Source organism: Sciurus vulgaris (assembly GCF_902686455.1).
Source record: "Sciurus vulgaris genome assembly, contig: HiC_scaffold_177_arrow_ctg1, whole genome shotgun sequence".
NCBI lineage: Eukaryota > Metazoa > Chordata > Mammalia > Rodentia > Sciuridae > Sciurus > Sciurus vulgaris.
The window spans coordinates 1,023,204-1,041,981 of NW_027632876.1; the positions used below are offsets into that span (position 1 = coordinate 1,023,204).

The 18,778-nt window shown below is 48.8% G+C and overlaps 1 pseudogene across 1 annotated transcript; it reads left to right on the plus strand.

Moving 5' to 3' along the window:
• Positions 1-321: 321 nt before the first annotated feature.
• Positions 322-1,624, plus strand: LOC306652315 (mitochondrial nicotinamide adenine dinucleotide transporter SLC25A51-like; annotated as a pseudogene). The gene has a single exon. The product of its transcript is annotated as a mitochondrial nicotinamide adenine dinucleotide transporter SLC25A51-like (transcript).
• The last annotated feature ends 17,154 nt before the right edge of the window (positions 1,625-18,778 follow it).

The window sequence follows — 18,778 nt, forward strand, 5'->3', positions numbered from 1 at the left end:
TGAATAAGATGGACTAGGCTCTTTGGGGCACAGTGGCTCATGCCTGAAATCCCAGCTGCTCAGAAGGCTGAGGCAGGAGTATCATGAGTTCAAAGACAACCTCAGCAACTTAAGGAGACCCTGTCTCAAAATAAAAATTAAAAAGGACTGAGGGTATGGCTCAGTAATTAAGTGCCCCTGGGCTTAATCCCTGATAACAAAATAAAATAAAATAAAACAAAATAAAATTAACTGGATTAGGTTCTTCCCCCAAATCACACTGTCTATAGGAGCATCAGGCCATACTGAAGCAGGCTCATCAGGAGCATGTGGGCGGGGCTCGCTCGCCGAGGTCCTGCGGGCGGGTGGCTCGGGGCGTGGGGCCGGGCGCCCGCAGCCATGGAAATCCAGTTATCAAAATTGACTCCAGAAGAAAGAACCTGACAAACCAGTAACAATGGAAGAAATTGGGAAAGTTGCCAAAAAACTATCATCCCTCATACCACCAGGCTCAGCTGGTGTCACAGGTTAAAAAAATCCTTCATGAAGACGAAAGATCTTAAGCAACATGATGGATTCAGAAGCTCATGAAAAGAGGCCACCAATCCTTACGTCTTCAAAACAAGACATCTCCCCTCACATCACAAATGTCGGTGAGATGAAGGATTACTTGTGTGGCTGCTGCGCAGCTTTCAACAACGTATCCATCACATTTCCCATCCAGAAAATCCTGTTCCGACAGCAGCTCTATGGAAACAAAACCCGCGATGCGGTGCTTCAGTTGAGGAGGGATGGATTTAGAAACTTGTATCGTGGAATTCTTCCACCATTAATGCAGAAAACCACCACCCTGGCACTTATGTTTGGTCTGTATGAGGATTTGTCTTGCCTTCTCCAGAAGCACGTCAGTGCCCCAGAGTTTGCAACCCCTGGCGTGGCGGCAGTACTTGCAGGGACAACAGAAGCCATTTTCACTCCATTGGAAAGAGTTCAGACATTGCTTCAAGACCACAAGCATCATGACAAGTTCACAAACACTTATCAGGCTTTCAGGGCATTGAAATGTCATGGAATTGGAGAGTATTACCGAGGTTTGGTGCCCATTCTTTTCCACAATGGATTCAGCAACGTCCTTTTCTTTGGTCTTCGAGGTCCCATTAAGGAGCACCTGCCTACCGCAATGACTCACAGTGCTCATTTGGTCAATGACTTTATCTGTGGAGGTCTGTTTGTGCCATGTTGGGATTCTTGTTTTTTCCAGTTAATGTTGTAAAAACTCGCATACAGTCTAAGATTGGTGGGGAATTTCAGTCTTTCACCAAGGTTTTCAAAACAATCTGGCTAGAACGGGACAGGAAACTGACAAATCTTTTCAGAGGTGCCCATCTGAATTACCATCGGTCCCTCATCTCTTGGGGCATAATCAATGCTACTTATGAGTTCTTGCTAAAGGTTATATGAGAGGAGTCATTGGTGAAGTGCCATGTATCAACTAAATAGACCTAAGAATGTAATTTGACCTTATTACTAATTGGCTCAAATATAAGTTCGTGTCACTAAGTCCAGGTTGCATGAATTATGGGCAAAGTTAATTTCCATAAGCCTCAACAACAAAAATAAAACAATAAAAAGTTTCAGTAGGAACATTAAAAAAAAAAAAAAAAAGCATGTGGGCCCAGGAGACATGCTGCTCATGGGTTCTCAGCCACAAATTCATGCTCCTAGATCCATCAGCAAAGTTCTGGAAAGGACACAAAAGCCACTGGCTGAGCTTGCTCTGAGAGCTGCCCAGTCCCCTGCTTCTGTTTGGGTTGTGGTTACATCCCCCTTCCCCAGGTCAGGCCTGCAGCCATCACTGCCCTCAGGAGGAGCTTTCCTTACCTACTTCTGATCTTGCCTGGCAACCTGAGGCAGTTCTTAAACCTGGACATGGGGACAGACCTTCTTCCATTCTGGATTCTGCTTGCCAGAGCTCTGGGGCCTGCAGCCAATGCTTGCAGGAGGAAGGAAACCCCTGATGGTGCAGACATGGATTCCACTAGTGTCACAAGGAGATAATACCCAGGGACAACCATGGGCCAGCTGTGCTCCACAACAGCTCTGCTATGGTCCTCCAGGCAATTCCATTTCTGCAGCAAGCCAGCATGAGAAGCCTGGGCTGCCAGAGAACCTGCTGGAGCCTCCAGCCACCTGTGTCCTCCAGGGCAAGTGCCTGGACACCTGCTCCCTGTCCAGGGGCCTTCATCCTTCCTGTTGAGAGACAGCTTGCCCACCACTACCCTGCCAAGCCTCTCTCTGTGGTGGCACATGACATGGGAGGACTCCAGCTCTTACAGGGCAGGACTCACAAGCTCCTACTCAGCATTGGTTCCTTCTCTTTGGACTTTTATAATCTTGTAATTGTTTCAGCCTTAAGAAATACAAGGTGCTGGAAATTTGAAGTACTACACTGCTTTGGCAAACAAATTCCATCACCCCCACTTCACCAGTACTCAAGAGCCTCCTGACCCAAGCCCCCTTCAGCAACCACGTTATAGAGAAAAGCAGGATGTGGAGCTTCAGGTGCAAACTGGTGCCACATCTCTAGTAATGACTAGAGCGTGTCCTGAGATGATGTCCTGCTCTGTCAGTGTCTCATGGCACCTGCCTCTCACAGTGGCCACAGTGGATGGCTGGGAAGCCTGGGCTCTGGGTGTCCCAGACAACATCACCTGCCTCCTGGATGTGCTGGCGGATTCACAGCTGCCAACATTTTAATGTGAACCTGAGGTGGAGGAACGGTGAGGGCCAGGAATCATGGTTGGGAGCACTCATATTCTAATCTGCTGTGTTTTTCTTTGCATTTCTTCACTCCAAAGCATCCTCACAGTTAAGCCACACTCAGATTGTTATCGTTCATTCACATGAAATAACAGACCAGGAGCCCTAACTTTAAAATAACAAAAACACTCAAGTAACTCTTGATGTTGTTAAATAGAAGATAAATATTGGAATGTTTCTTTTTTTGTCAACATTTTTTACATATTTGTGGAAACATTGAGGGAAAACTATAGTCTGTGAAGGGGAAAAATCAGAGTGGGCATGGAGGATTTAATTGAGAGTCTGACTAAATTATTCCTCCTGTGAAGCTTTCCCAGGGAGAAGTCACTGCATTTTGGAGGCAACATGGTCCTGATAGTTGGTCAAAGTTTTTGGCACATCCTACAACTGACCACAAATAAAAGGGAAATTCCTTGGTTACGATGGACCTCAGGGCAAACAAAGTCATTTCTGGTGAACAGGGACTCTTTTGTGCCTTCAGGGAAGGGGTCCTGAGGTTCCCTAGAGGCCTCCCATGCAGCCATCCAACCCACTCCCTCGCCCATTCCTGGAGGCCAGGTGGACTCCGCCAGCACCTTTCAGGTCTGGGCCTCTGGAGATGACTTGAGAAAGAAGACAGCACCATGGCAGTGTCCCAGAGGGCCCTACGATCTCAGGTGCAGGACTCAACAGAGGCAACAGCTGCTCACGGGGGCTGGAGGGGGAACAAATTCAACCTTTTCCCCATGACAAGGGTTAAGGTGCAGGCATAATTCTGCCAAGAGGAGAACTCTGGCTGGGTTTTACTTCTCTCTCAATGAAAAACAATGCTGGACAGGTGGTTATTTGGCAGCAAAAGAGGGCTGTGGGTCCCCGTCAGCCAGCACACAGCCCTGCACTGTGGATGCTCTAGACATGTCAGCAGACTGAGGTAAGGAGAGGGAGTTGTGCCTTCTGGATTCACAGCTTAGATGAAGGAGAGCTCACAGCCAGATCATCTGCAGATTTAGTTTTTCTCATGTTTATGTTTATGCATTTAGAAGGACAGGAGTTAAGCTGTTTTTACATTACTTAATAATCACTGATCCCCAAGCATGATTTAAGTTGCTTAGATCATTAATTTCCCCCAAATAAAAAGATCCATCAAGGTTATAATAACAAGTAGAAAATGACCATCTCTTTTACTAATTCTAGTTTTGATGATGAAAATAATAATTTCTGCCAGTTGAGCAGATTCCATGCAGACAAAATCAAAGCATTGTTTGGATCTCTCATCTGTCCAGGACACACTGACAATAAGCAGTGATCTGGAGAAATGCAACCCTTGGAGGCGAGGCTACACTTTCAGCCCATGGTTAATATGAGGCTGGTAGTGGGGAATGTTCTTCCACAGGGAAATGAAAGACAAGCGATGCCCCCAAGGTACCTGGTGACTTGAAAGAAGTAGGCTGTCTCCCTGAGTGCTGGGACAAGGACCAACTAAAGCCGGGTGGCAGGCAGCACAGGGGCTGGGAGGGTGTTTCCAAGTTCACCTCTGCTCCTGCCCTCACACTTGCCACTTTGGACACTAGCCTGGTATCCAACTGGCCATTTGATAGAAGGGAGTTCAGTTATTTTTGGTGGCAAAATGAAGGTGGTCTTAATCTTACAGACTTGGAAAACTATGGAGCAGGAACTACGGGGTTCTCCTGGGGGCTAAGTGGAAGACTCCTGTGGAGGACGCTGTGGCTTGTCAGTTTGTGCACATGCGTACCATTGAGTGGACTTGTAGCAATGGCTGGGTTTATGTTGATATGCAAAAGCACGTGGCTATGGACAGGTAATGGCAGTGGACACAGTATAGACATGGGGATATGGAGGGGAAGTTGGCTGTGGAAACGACAATGGACGTGAGGGGGAAGTGATGGAAACACGATGTACAGTGGAAGAGATGTTGTGGGCTGTGGCTCTGCATGCAGGTGGGGTGACAGTGTGGAAATAGTGTAGACATGAGTTGGGGGAGGGGTGGGGGAGGGGTGAAGATGTGCAAAGGATGTGGGCCTCGATGCAGGCTGTGTGGTAAGGGGGCCTCACCTGCAAACATAGGACATGTGATTAAGGTCAGCTAACCCCCTTCTCTGCCTGACCTTGAACATCTGTCCTTTCTCCTGGCATGGAAATTGAATTTCTTGCAGAAATGTGTGATCAATGGTGGCCTAACACCTTGCTTCTCTCACTCCCACTTCCCCAGGCCTGAGCCACTGGGTGCTGTCAGCACATCGTCACATAAGGCCTACACTCAGGAAGCTTGCCTCTGAAATGGGGGCCATGACAGACAGAAATGGTAGAGACCATGTAGCTGAGAGGAGAGAAGTATTGACCATGTCCTCAGCTGGCTAGTGAATCCTCCTTCCCTTGGGGCAAACGTTATAGTAAAAGTAAGTCTGCAAATAAAAATTCTTCTTCTCCCAATTCCCGCCATCCACACACCTGCTACAGCTAAGCCAGGTTTCTTCTTAAATACCGCAAGCTTCTAGTTGACTGGCCTCTGACAATGACTTCTACTGACTCCAGTAAAATTCTCCCAACTCATGAAGGCACAGCTGGCCCATGGCCTCTCTGCACTGTCAGGTCCAGTCAACAAGTGAATTATGTGGTGAGCAGATGTTCCACCATGCAGGACAGTGAGGAATGTGTCACCTCCATCATCCCCACACCTCTAGCTCACACACCCACTCACACTCGCTGTAGCCCTGAGACTGCAGTGGCATCTCAAGACTGTGTGATTTGTATTCCAATGCCCAGCACCACTCCACTGGAGTCAGGCCACATTCTTTAGGGAACTTCGAAGACTCACTGTGGCTCTCTTGGGAAGCCCATGGAAATTACACACCAGTTGCCATGTGCGTCTTCACTGTGGTGTGGCCGGAATCAAAATTCCTCTGCCATGTCTGTCAGAGCCGAGAGCTGGGAATCTCCCTGAAGATCGGTTCTTCGCTGGTAACCTCAAAGTTCTGAATTTCTTCCACATGAGCCTATGGACTCTTTTCTTTTTATTGAAAGGCCACATGACAGATTTGGTTAGGCAAGTGGAGTTCTTCAAAAGAAGTCTTTTAAGTTCCATCATTATGCCAGCATTCCATGTTAAATATTCTTCTCATAGAATGCCTATTATTAATATTATCCTTGTGGAGAATATTCAAGGGTCACATAGGAGAGGCTGGTTTCAAAGGCATTCCAAGTTCTGCAGGAATAACTGCATGTATGGAAGTCTCTTCTTTCTCTTAGGAGGCCCCAGTGTTGGGACCTGGCTTACAGCTCAAACTCAGATCTGGGTCTGTCCTTTGGGGTGAAGCCTTTTCTCAGAGGCCAGTCAGGCAGTGAGAGGCTGGACTGAGGCCTCCTCTGCTGAGAGGCGGGACTCAAAACACTTTGGGAGCAGAATTCAGAAAGAAAAGACATCCAGCAGAAGTGTCCACCAGTGTGTTGAGTACAGAGGTAGGTAGGGCCACCTGGGCCTTTCTGTCCATTCCCAAGTATCAGCCAGGGCTCTTCAGAGAAACAGAACCAATGGACTCTTTGTGGAATAGATATGGGCACACACGTGGAAACGGGATGTGGAGAGGGACATGGGTATAGAAAAGCAGTTAGATGTCCATGACCTCTCTGTATATGGCTTCCCCATCCTCAACTTCAACCAACCATGAGTCAAAGATACTTGGAAAGCCATTGTGTCAGTGTTGAGCACATACAGAGGCTCTCCAACTTCATAGCTGCATGGACACAGCATGGACATTGTGACAGGCATTATAAGGGGAGGATGTATAGGGTACACACAAAGACTATGCCATTTGACATCAGGGACTTGAATATATGTGCATGTGTGTGTGTGTGACAGGGATAGAGAGGTTTCAAGGAGTTGTCTCACAGCACCACAGGAGCTGGCAAGTCCCACGTCCACAGGGCTGGCCGGCTGGCTGGAAGCCTGGCTGGGTCTCAGGACACCATCCCTTCTGCTCTGAGAAACCAAAGATTTTCTCACTTAACACTTTCAGTGGATCAGATGAGATCCACCCATTATCAAGGATAATCTCTTTTACTCAAATCAACTGATTATCCACAAATACCTTCCCAGCAACAGAGAGACAAGTGTTGACCAAATGATGGAGCACCACAGCCTGGCCAAGTTGACACATAAATTCAACCACCATGCCTGGCCAGGCTCCAAGGTACCAGCACTACCCTCTCTGCTTTCCTTGTGCCCTGATGATTTTACCCCTGATTCTTCATCCACAGCCAGCCTTCATCGCCTCCTGGTAATGTGGCTCTGATAATACTTTCCCCATATCCTTCCCTTGGATTCTTCCAGGTGTCACCAAGCCCTTTCAGGTGGTCCTGCCCTGAGCTGCCATAGGGCAGCATTGGCAGTCCACACATGGCCTCTTGCTTTTCCTAATGTGCTGGTCATGACAGTGTCCTCAGATGATCTATTCCAGCTCCATCTCCTGATCCCCCTTCCCACCAGGCTGGAGCAATGTGTGGGTCCCCAGAGACAGCTCCAGAGTAGCACACACATACAGGTCAACAGGTGCCTGAAGAGGCATGACCCAGAGCAGAAGCCAGATGGGGGCCTGCCCAGGATGCCAGGAGGGTTGAGAGAGTGGAGGTGGCTGAGGGGAAGGGACGACTCTGTGAGAACACAGAAGGGTGCTGGCTCTCTGGCCAAAGCACTTGCAGATTCCTGTCCAGCCACTCCCCTCAACTACAGGCCAGCCAGGGACCTGTGCCTACCCCTGGCTTCTCCTCAGCTGAGGCTGTGAAGATCACACATGGCAGCACAGAGATCATGCATGGGAAGAAAAGGGCACCTGAACTGATGTGGGTGTCCTCAAAAGGCCACCCCTCCAGAGGTCCAGATGTGACATGTCACATGAGGGGACCATGGAAAAGCTGTGCCACACTCTGGACGCTAAAATGGGTCTTGCTTAAAACCTGGCCAATGGCTCAGTGCATGGTAGGGGTCCTGCCCTGCTGCCTGGCTGTGATCACAGGGCTTTCCCAGCTCAGGCTGCTAGAAGAGGCCTTAGAACTTTCTAACCCCAGCTTAGAAAATGCAGCACTATCTCCCCACCACCCCATCCCCAGGTTTGAGAAGGGAGCTGAGAGCAACCATAAGGGACTTGGGAGGACTTAGAGACCATACTGCCTGCCAGTGGCACTGTCCCAGTGCCACCAAAGCCAGGTGGATGAGGAGTCTCTAGCCCAGTGCACAGTGGGTGAGCACATTCTTAGCCTCTTCCTGTGACATTTCTCAGCCTAAAATCAAGCAGCAAGCTGCAATACATAAATCTTTAATGTGCAGAAGGAATAGCAGAGTTTCTTTAATATTTTACATTAAACTTGAATTTCAGATAGTTCCTTTTATTTTTTTTTTTTTATTGAACAGCCACCATTGCCCCAGATGTGGTTAATGAAGCAGGCAAAAAAAGTCATGGTGCAGCCCCTGAGTACTGGAGTGCCAAGTCAGGAAGCGAGGTAGAGGTCCAGTTCTTAGAGCAACCAAGTGGCCAGGGGCTGGGGGACGGCTGGAGTTCAGAGGGCACGAGGCTGCCCTGAGTTACTTGATGACTTTGGATGCTGTATCTCTGACAGCACAGAGAATTCTAGATCCCACTGTCTACCCTAACTAGTGGTGGTCCAGCCTCAAGGAAACGTTCCCCAAGGTTTAGTGCCCATGACTCCGCTGGGAGGCGTGGACAGAGCCAATGGATAAGCTGCTGGGTCTGGGAAATTGCTGGGTTTTCAGGGACCATCTCTACAGCCTGCAGATCTTGGCACATCCAGGCTGGTTGCTGCTGGGCCATCTTTGACCCTTGACACCTGTCCTTTATTCAACTGTGCCTATGAAGCTGGGCCTCTCCAAGCATCTCTGAAGGGACATGGGGAAGGTGGTTCCTGCTGTCAGCCACAAGCATCCACCCCCTAGAAGGAGCAGGGCTGCCTGACACCAGTTTGGTGCCATGCTCTTTCTCTTCAGCCTTGTTTCTTTCACAGGGTTCCTGCCACGTATGCTTCGTGCTCTTGCAGGGCCCAAATTTTCTTGACTGATTTGGTGGTTTGTTACTGAACCTACTGGTCTAACACAAAGGTGGCCTCCCCTCTGAGCCTTGGTATGGTATGATGGTCTCATTTACATTAGGAGGGGGAGGAGGAAAGCCATGTCCTTTAAGAGGATATAAAAGAGGGGTAATAAACTATTACCATGTGCTAGGAGGCAAACCCAAAGCAGCACAGTCTACCACACAGATCAGGGCAACCGGGGAGCCAATGGATGTGTCTTGTGGACTTGTGCTTCAGGAATTGGGTGGTAATCAGGAAAATCATAGGAGCCAATTAAAGGGATTGTTTTCCAGATCTTCCCTGGGATGTTGTTTAAAGGGTTGTGGTTGACCTGTGGTCCCGAGACTGACATGGCTTCCACTCACAAGCTGGGGAGGGACTGAGTGTGCAGACCCCATCTCTTCTACACCTCTGGCACATTTTTGGAAACAAGCATGAGTCCTGTGTCCTGTGCCAGGGTGTTTTGAAGCAATGGTGCTTGGAACCAATTCCTAATGCTTTGGGAGGCAGAATTGGACCCATTACCCCAAAGTGGAAACTGCAGGAAATTATAGAGAAAGGGTGTGGCAAAGCTCCACAGGCTCAGCCAAGAGCAGCTAAGCCCGGCATCTGCAAGAGGCCGAGGAGGGGATAAGAGGCCACTGGCTTTGTCCAGCAGGTTTTGTCCTGCAGGACTGGAATTGAGAAATAGCAGAAATTACAAAAGACTACAGAGTCTCTAGATCACTTCTATTTGACTGTGGAATTCCTGGCAGTAGTTTCCCTTCCTAATTCTATTTTTTTTTTTGGTTTGGTTCATATTTAAATAAACATTTCCCAAGGAGATGCCATTGAGCAGCCCCAGAAGCTGCCCTTGGTGTGTGGGGGCTGAACACTCCCTAGGGAGCAGCTGCCCAACAGTGCCCACAAGTGGAGAGGAAGAACCCTGGTGAGGAGAGGGAACAAGGTCCTGCGAACCTTCCTGCTCTTGGGCCCTGAGGGCTCTCACCCCAAGGTCCCTCCCAGCTCACCCTCACCCTGCCCCCAGCCCAGAGCCTGGCCTCTGAGGGCAGTTCCCTGCCATCTCTCTAAAAGGGTTGCAAACTTAAAGCCCTGAGTGACAACCTCACGTCCCTGCATCCAAACCCAGTGCTCTTGGTTTTCACAACTGTGTCCACTCCTCTAACCAGGTGGCAGCTAACTGGACCAACCCCCTAATGGACTGGATCATGTGGCATTGCCAGTAGGTGAAGTTCTTGCTACAAGGGGGCACAAAACCCATTCCTGAGTATTAGACACACATCCAGGGACACAGAGGTTTCTTCCTGTGCAACCAGACCAACTCCAGTTACTGTAGAGCTGAGGGTCCTTCCACCAGACTTCCAGGTTGTCTCCAGTCTATTCCTGACACAAGACTGCAGCAGAAAAACTAGGAATCGGGCTCCTCTGCTGAGGCTCATGTGACAGATGGGGCACCACGTGTCCACGCAGCACCTGCAGAATGGGAGTAACACAAGACTGTTCTTCACCAAAGGACTGTCCTAGTCAGGCCAGGACCAGCTCCCACAGCCCTCTGAAGGGCCATGGAGCAGGTCCAGTCAATGTCAGTCAGTTCTCCAGAGCAGGTGCTGAGATGTGCAGTGGGGCATAGGGCATGATTTGGAGATCAACTCCTGTGAAAGGGAGAGGAAGCAGGAGTGGGTACAGAGCACAAAGCCCCCACCAGCTCTGCAGGGAACCTGGGAAAACTGTGGCTGGCCAACTTGTCCTCTGTCAGGAGCAAAAGTCCAAGTCTTTATATGCAGTCTCACCAGACACAGCTGCCCCAGGAAAGGCACCACCATGGCTCTGTAGGAGATGCTAGCTGGTAGCTGCCGGCTGATCACACACCCCAGCCACTGGGCAACAGAGGACTCCAGAAAGGCCCATGCCTGTTTCTACCACCCCAGTATTATCCTTGCTCTGCAGGTGAGAGAATGGAGACACAAAGATGTTGTTCACTTCACCCAGGGTTGCTCAGCTGGGTAGCAAGAGCCCCAGGGCCCCTGGGACCCCCAGTGTGAGCTCTTGCTCCACCCTCTACATCACACTGCCCTGTGAATGTCACATGGTTCAAACAAGATGGTGCCTGGGAAGAGCTTAGCCTCCTGGTGCAGTTCAGCAGTGCTCCTTATATTATCATTGTCAGTGACCCTGCAGAAGAAGGGTAGAAATGACACCACAGAGGACACCGCATGGGAGGGCATCCTTCATCCATTACAGGAGAAGACCTTAATTTCCCTATGTGCTCCTGTATAAAACAAGGTTAGACCTGGCCCCGAGCCCTAATGTCCAGATGCTCTGCTTCTGTTATGCCCTTGGGGACCAACCTGGCTGTGTGGTGAGCTAGAAGAGTGGTTCCCCAAAGGGAAAAGCACCCCTTGGTGAGGGTTCTGGAGGCCAGGCCCAACAGAGTCCTCCCCTGACACCAGCTGTCGTGTTAGTGTCACAGACTCCAGGGGCTGTCAGCAGCACCCCAGAGGAAGGAGGACATGAGAGCCACACTAGACTTTGCCTGCACCCAGTGTTGACACCTGCCTCAGCTGTAACTGAAAGAGCCTGCCCAGGGAACCCCAAGCTGCCCTTGGTGCACTCTGAGAAAGCATGGAGGATGGACACTGTGCCTCCTGCAGAAGTGCCACCTCTCCTGGAGGAAGAGCCTGGAAAGTATGGACCAGTGAACTGATATGGTCACCCAGCTTGGCATTCCTGGCAGGATTCTTGACCAAGGAGAGCAGACAAGCCCTCCAGGTCTGTGAGTAAATGCACTGATGGCCAGGATGGCAGGGTTGTTCTTGCTGACTGCACTAAAGAGGAGGAATGTCGTCACTTCAGTCACCTTTGCTCATAAAGCAGGAGCTGTGGGGATGGCAAGAGCTGAGCACCTGGATTGGGTGCTATAAGCAGCTCTACTGCTCTGTGGACCCCAAGTGCGTCTCGCCTGTTTAGGACTTGGGGGTGGGGGCAGTCCCATGCTGCAGCCTGGCTCCATGTTTTTCCACTGACCCCCATTCTGCAGGCACAGCCTTCCCAGGTTGGAATTGTCTTCTCCATTTCACAGACTTGAACATAGAGACTGAGCAATCCTAAGATCTTGAACTTGCTCAATGTCATGCAGTCAAAATTGGTGGAATTGAGAGGACAAGGCTAACCACAAAGCAGAGCTGAGAGGAGCTGCCAAGAGTGGGCAACTGAAGGAGGAATGGAGACCCACACAGTAAGCCTGGCAGCTGCAGAGAAGGAGAAGCACGTCTCCAGCCAGATGGGACATCCAGAGGATGGGATGTGCCTTAGAGTGAGCTTCTGTGTGCCTCCTTCAGCATGTCCACAGGGGTGGGGGAGAGTTGGCCCCACTTAAATGACCAGGGAGAGAGAAAAAGTGAGGCCATTCCTGTATCTATTTTACAAACAAGAAAACAAAGTCAGCAGTCTACCCGAACTTGAAGAGATGGAATTCTGGGTCCAAAACCAAGGTCTTTGTCTCTTGTTAATATAATTGGAACTGTAGGGCAGTCTCCACTCACCTCATGGTGGTATTTTAAGGATCCTGAAAAGTTGTATATGCAAATGAACAGATGGGGTATTGTGAGTTGGGCCCAGCACAGTGAGGGGGACTCGTCACTGGTGAAGCAGTGCTGATCGGTTAGGTCATCTCCACCTAGGAGTCAGGCCTGATGCATTGCTGCTTCATGGCTCTGCAGTCCCCCTGACCTGAAGATCATTCCAGGCACTTGAGGTATCAAGCTCATAGGCCAGGCAGCACACAGGGCTGTGCTACGGTGCTCAGTTACAGCATGAGGCTCACAAAGAGCCAGCCAGGGTGAGTGACATGAAACCAAATAAAATCCAGCAGGATGCATGTAAAGATCTGTATTTAGGTTTTCAAAAAATCAATTATACAAGCACAAGATGGGAGAGATGCAGGTTTACAAATGTCTGCATGAAGAAACAGGAAGGATTAATGGCTGCCGTGTGACATCGTGGCAAGAGCAGAGGGACTCTTGCTGCCTCCAAGTCTCTAGATGGAGGGCCACCTACCTTGGAGAAGAATGCCCCATTCTGGGCAGCACATCTTCAGAGGTCAATTAACACCATGAACTGCATTCTGAAGTAGGTAATGGAGCCAACAGAGAGCCCAGAACTTGCATCATTTGAAGAGCAGTTTGACACATGGGTTGGTTAATTCCGAGACAGGACTGCGCGAAGAGGCACAGAGTTATCCTCATCTGGGGAGGAGGGAGCAGACTTCTGTGTTGCCCAGGGACACTGCGACTGAACTTGCACTGGGTCCATGGTGTTCCAATGTGACAAGGAACTTTCTAACATGTGGCATTGTCCCCACAGTCTGCTAAGTCAGGGACTCAGGGAATGTGAAATGGAAGTAGGCGGATCATCCACCTCAGGCCATGGGGGTCCCTGCAATGGGAAGTGTTGTCCCAAATAGCTCCACTTGGGACTGCCCAAGGTGGCCCTGTGGCCCAAGGGTACCCAGCATCAGGCCTTCCATCTGCAGAAGAAGACTACTCCATCCCATCTCCAGCCTGAGCCCTGGCTTCACTTTGGGCCTTACTGGCAAGCAGAAAGATAGCAGGCCACCGCTGGGGAGGTTAACGGGTCTGAGTAGCTCCCAGGCTAATCACCCTCCAGCCAGCACCCAGCACACAGACCTTGCAAGTGTCTATGGTCCTGGCCTCACCTCACTGCTGGCAAGAAACAAGGCCAGCACCTGGCCTCTGGGGAGACTTGAAGAAAATACAGCAATAGAGGTAAGAGAGATCTGCATGTAATGGGCTTATTTATTTTAGCTGCTCCTTGTTTGTTTAGATATAATTGGGGCCAATTACCTACTTACTTGGCATATTTGAGACTGGAGACACATCCATCTTGGAGTTGGCTGGACTGTTGCCTCACCTGTGAGATGGGGCTCCTCGGCGTTCCTTTCCACTTACACTCATGGACTCTGCACTTTCTAACTGGAATCACCATGGTGAAGTGATGGGGGAAGATCTTGGTATGAGTTGACGCTCAGCTTAAATTCCCTAGGGAGTTCAACCTCTCAGTGACACTCGTGAGATGAAAGGAGACAGGAAGAATGAAGAACTCACTTCTGCTAAGCCCTGAAAGAATAGAGAGTTCCAGAACAGTCAGGTGCCTGGCACGTGATGTGATAAACACAGGGCTGCCTCCTTCAGCCTGGTCACAACCCACTGTGGCCATTCTTGGCAGTGGCAACCCCAGGGTCTGCAGGACTCTGGAGATGGGAGATGGCTGGAGTCACAGCACTGACCTCAAGGAACGTTCCACCTCACTGGCAAAGCACCAATTATCAGTGGAAAATTGTGAGGTTCAAGGTTGGTGGACACTCCTGGAGCAGAAGGACTTGTGGGAAGAGCCTCAGGGGGAAGCAGCACCCACTCTACATGTGTCTTCAGGGAGGAGCAGGCTCCTGGGAAGGCTGGGCAGCTGGAACACCACCGGAGAAGAGTGGAACAACAGGGAAAGGGGCACGGGAGCCCGTGGAGTGGCTCCTCACTGAACCACTGGGGATGATTCAGATCTGAACACAGGTGAGGGTTGGATTAGGGTTTGGGGCTGCTGGATCTGAGAGCAGTGATGGCCCAGAGAGATTGCTGTGGCAGGGGGAATGCTGGAAGCTGGACTCTGTTCTGGCTCATCTGAATTGACAGGAATCTGCTAGTTCACTTAATAAATAGTGCCTGGCCATCAAGTCAGGCCACAGAGAAAAAATCTCTATAGGAAGAATGTTATGGGTCGAAATGTGTCCAACACCCAGCAGCCATGAACTTGACCCCGGGTAGATACTGGGTCCTTACAAATGATTTAGGGAAGATGACGTCTTCAGGAGGGGCCTGAGCCATAGGACTGCTAAACAAATACAGAGACTGATTTGAGCACAGGGAGAAGGCCAAGGAAAAACAGAGGTCAAGGTCAATGAGATGCTTCCACCAGTTAGGAACACCAAGGTTTGCCAACAAACCCCAGAAACCAGGATGGGGCTAGAACAGATTGTCCCTCACGGCCCCTGGAGGAAAAAGCTTCTCTGAGGCCTGGACCTCAGATGGCTAGACCAGCACAGAGAGTGAATAACTGGCTGTCATGTGACCAACCAGTGAGTAGCACGTGGTCCAGCTGACCTTGGACACTAACATAACCACTCCCCTCCTTCCTCTTGTCAAGAGAGGGATCCACCTCCTACCCCAGGAGTGGACCTCTGCTTGTGCCACATCTATTCTGTGGGGCTGCATGAAGAAGTCAGTCTCTGTTGAATCTGCTGCTCCTCCTTATGTGGTGACCACAGTGTTTGGCGGCAGTAGAGGACAATTTCCTGGCTTACAAATGGGTTGAGAGACAACACAAGCTGCTTGCCTGCTGAGGTCAGGCAGTGGGTGGGGTTTAGCTGCAGTCATGAAGGAAGAATGATTGGCAGAGGGAACCAGCCCCCTCTTGAAGGTCTGCTCCAAGGGGCTTTTAGTTTGAACTTCTTCAACTTGGTTAGTAGCATCTACACAAAGTGCTTTTCAAAACACTTTACATTTTACCTTTTTTAAAGAAATGAAGAATTTTCATGGAGAATCAGAGTTACAAGATATTTTTCACATATCCCAAAGATTTCCAACTTGGCGGGCACAGCCTGCTTCTCGAGTGGCAGTTCCTTACCTGCTGCATTTGGGCTTTACAGCTCTGTATCAGCCATGGAGAGTGGTGGCTCTGAAGTACAAAGCCCATACAGGGAAATCCAGGTCCACCAGCCCAGGCAGAGCTGTCTCCTATAACTGCGCAAGTGCTGTCCTGCCAGGCAAGCTGCTGACTGTGTTTACTGCTCATAGCACGGGGCAACGTGGAATTTGAGGCTGGAATGTCACATGCAGCAGAAGTGTATGAGTCACTCTGCGCTGGTTTGATCTCCCGTAAATAAGACTCACCACTAGAGCACCTGAAATCGAGTCCAGCCCCACTCGGGAGTGAGACCTCGAGCAGTCAGACCTGCAGCTGCTTGTGTTCCCTTAAACCAAAGCAAAGCATGGAGACAAAGTAGCTGGTGCACCCTTTCTTGGGGCTTTTATTGCTAAAGCACAAATGAGTAAGACCAGAAGATATGTTTCTCCTAGGAGAAGATGAGGAGTCCCATTCTTGGAGTGGATGAGGTTACCTCCTGCAAGGACTCACTGTAGCTGAGCGACTGGCTGAGCCCTGGCCTGCCTCCACCCTCTGTTGTTCCATTCATCCATACAACAGGAGTTCACAGCTCTGACTGCCTAAGAGACACGGGTTACGTGCTGGAGGTGAGCCTGAGCATGGATTGGCCTGCACCCTGGACAACAAGACACAGTAAGCAAATAATGGTGGACCCAGGAATGAGTCCCAGAATACCAGTGCTGCACAGACATGGCCACTTGATTTCAAGAACAGTCTTGGGGAAGAAGTGAAATTTGCAAGAGCCCTTGGAAAAGAAGTATGCCCACATAGGGTAGGCATGAGGAAGGACATGGGAGGACCTGAGAACAACCGGGCTCTGAAGGCCTGGAAGGATGAGCATTCAGGCCCACATTCTTTGTCTGAATATGACTACTATGGCTTTTGTGTGAGTGACATCATGCAGTATGTGACCTTCTGTGACTGGCTCACCCCACCAACTGTCATGTCTTGAGATTCATCCCTATTGCAACATGTGGAATGTCCTTCCCTTTCCAGGCTAGGTAATATGCACTGTAGATCTGTAGCAAATTCTGCTTATTCTCTCATCCTTTGATGGATACTTGAGTTGCTTCCACCTTTTGGTGATTGGGATGCTGCTGCTTTGAAGGTGGTTCTACCAAGACTTGTTTGAGACCCTGCTTTCAACATTTTTGCTTGTGCTCACAAGTGGAATTGTTAGATTGTATGGTAATTCTCTTTGATGTTTTGAAAAATCATATTGTTTTCCATAGAAGCTAAACATTTTTTGTTTCTTTTGATATAGGGTTGACAATTTCTCAAGAGCGCCATGAGCATCACCATCATCACCATCATCACCATCATCACCACCACCATGACAGGAAACAATTCTTACTATTTCAATTGCCCTTATCTTTACTTCATTCGTTGCAGTTTGTTCAGCCATATGTAAAATGTCCGTCACTTATTTAGAATGGTAACACTTATCAAAAAGTTGACTTTTTTTGGACATATTCCATCATTAATCATCTTCAAATAAGTTGTGTAGAACACAATTGAACACTTCCTGTAATAAAACACAGTGTGGTTGAAGAGTTATTTCCCAGTGCTTGCTTAACCCTGCTAAAAAATAGATGCAAAAATATTGGCAAAGTCTAGGCATTATCAGGTAAAAACACAGTCCTATGGTTGCTAAATTCAATTAGTCCTCAACATGTGCTTTGTATCATTACTGCTTAAAAAAGTTCAGAAAACATTTGTAAAGTGAAATTATACCAAAGAGAGCCTAGAATATGTTAAGAGGAATTTTACCATATTTGTGGAAAAATTAAGAATTAGAAAGCATAAGATCATTTTATAGAACTTTAGTTTCCTTGAAAATGACAACTTTGAAGGTCTGATCTGGGAAAGGGGGACTATAAAACATGATGACTGCCTACCAGTTGTGTAAATGCTGTGTTCACCTGCTGTGTAGCAGGCACCTCAGCAGCTTCACATTCATTTTCTGGATTCCTTATAATGACCTTTCAGATGAGATTATCTCATTTACAGAGGAGAAAACCAAGGCTCTAGGATTCTCAACAACCTGCACAAAAGACTATGTTTCCTTAAAGGCTGGATCAACAGAATATGATATGCTTATTCAGTCTTCTTTTCTGGATTCTTCCTTCTCTAGTTATTTATCCAGAGCAGGTCTAGAGACAGCAAACTTGGTGGACCCTCTAGAGTTAAATGCCTTTATTTTGCTCTCATATAGGATGCCATTTTGGCTGGGTATATAATTCTAGGACTAAAATACTTCTTCCTCAGAAATCTGGGAATATTATTCCAGTGTTTTCTACTTTTTAGTGTTGCTGCTGAGAAGATTCAAGTCAATACAACTCTCGACTATCATCCTTTCTCTCAAAGCTGTTCACCAATTCTCTTTGCCCTCAGGACTCAGAAATTCAAATATAATGAGATAGGATATCCATCTTTTCACTCAGCTGCTCCATAGTCTGCCTTCAATCAGAAGACTGGATGTTCCTTCAGTTCTGGCAAATATTGCCTCCTTGCTTCTTGCTTAATGACTCACCTCTGCTTCCTCTGCTTTCCTGTGCATTGGGTGGGGCTCTCCTGAGAACAATCCTGTCTGACTTTAGCCTCCCACCTCCTGCTCTGTCTGGGCAACATCAATGCTGTGCTATGCTCTGCACTGGGCAGGGAGTGGGCTTTGGTCAGCCCAGCTATGGCAGAGGCTGCTCTTCAACAGCTACTCTGCGACAGTTTCTGTAGCCCCCAGACCCTCAAGTGCTACTGGCTTCCATCCAGAGCCTTCTCCTCCTGCTTTTCAGGATCAGGCCTCTTCTTTCAATCCTCTACTCTTTCTGTCTCTCTGAGATTGCATTAAATTTCTGGTCCACTATTCTTGTTTCTCTTCACAGTGATTTTCTGGATTGCTTTTTGCTTTTTTTAGGCTATTTCATGGCATTTGTGACTGTCTCCTGGTTGTAGAAATGATGTGCTCAGTCCATCACATGGCCCTTACTTAATTTAGTCTGTGTTTTCACTGTTGATGTAACACGGGGACAAAGCACCGGTATTTAGTAAGTTACCACTGAGGCCAGTTCTTTTTATATGACCCTGCTGAAGCCCTACTGCAAACCTGGAGCATTCTAGATGGATAACTCAGCGTCAATTAGTTCAGGCTTTTATGTCATGCTACATT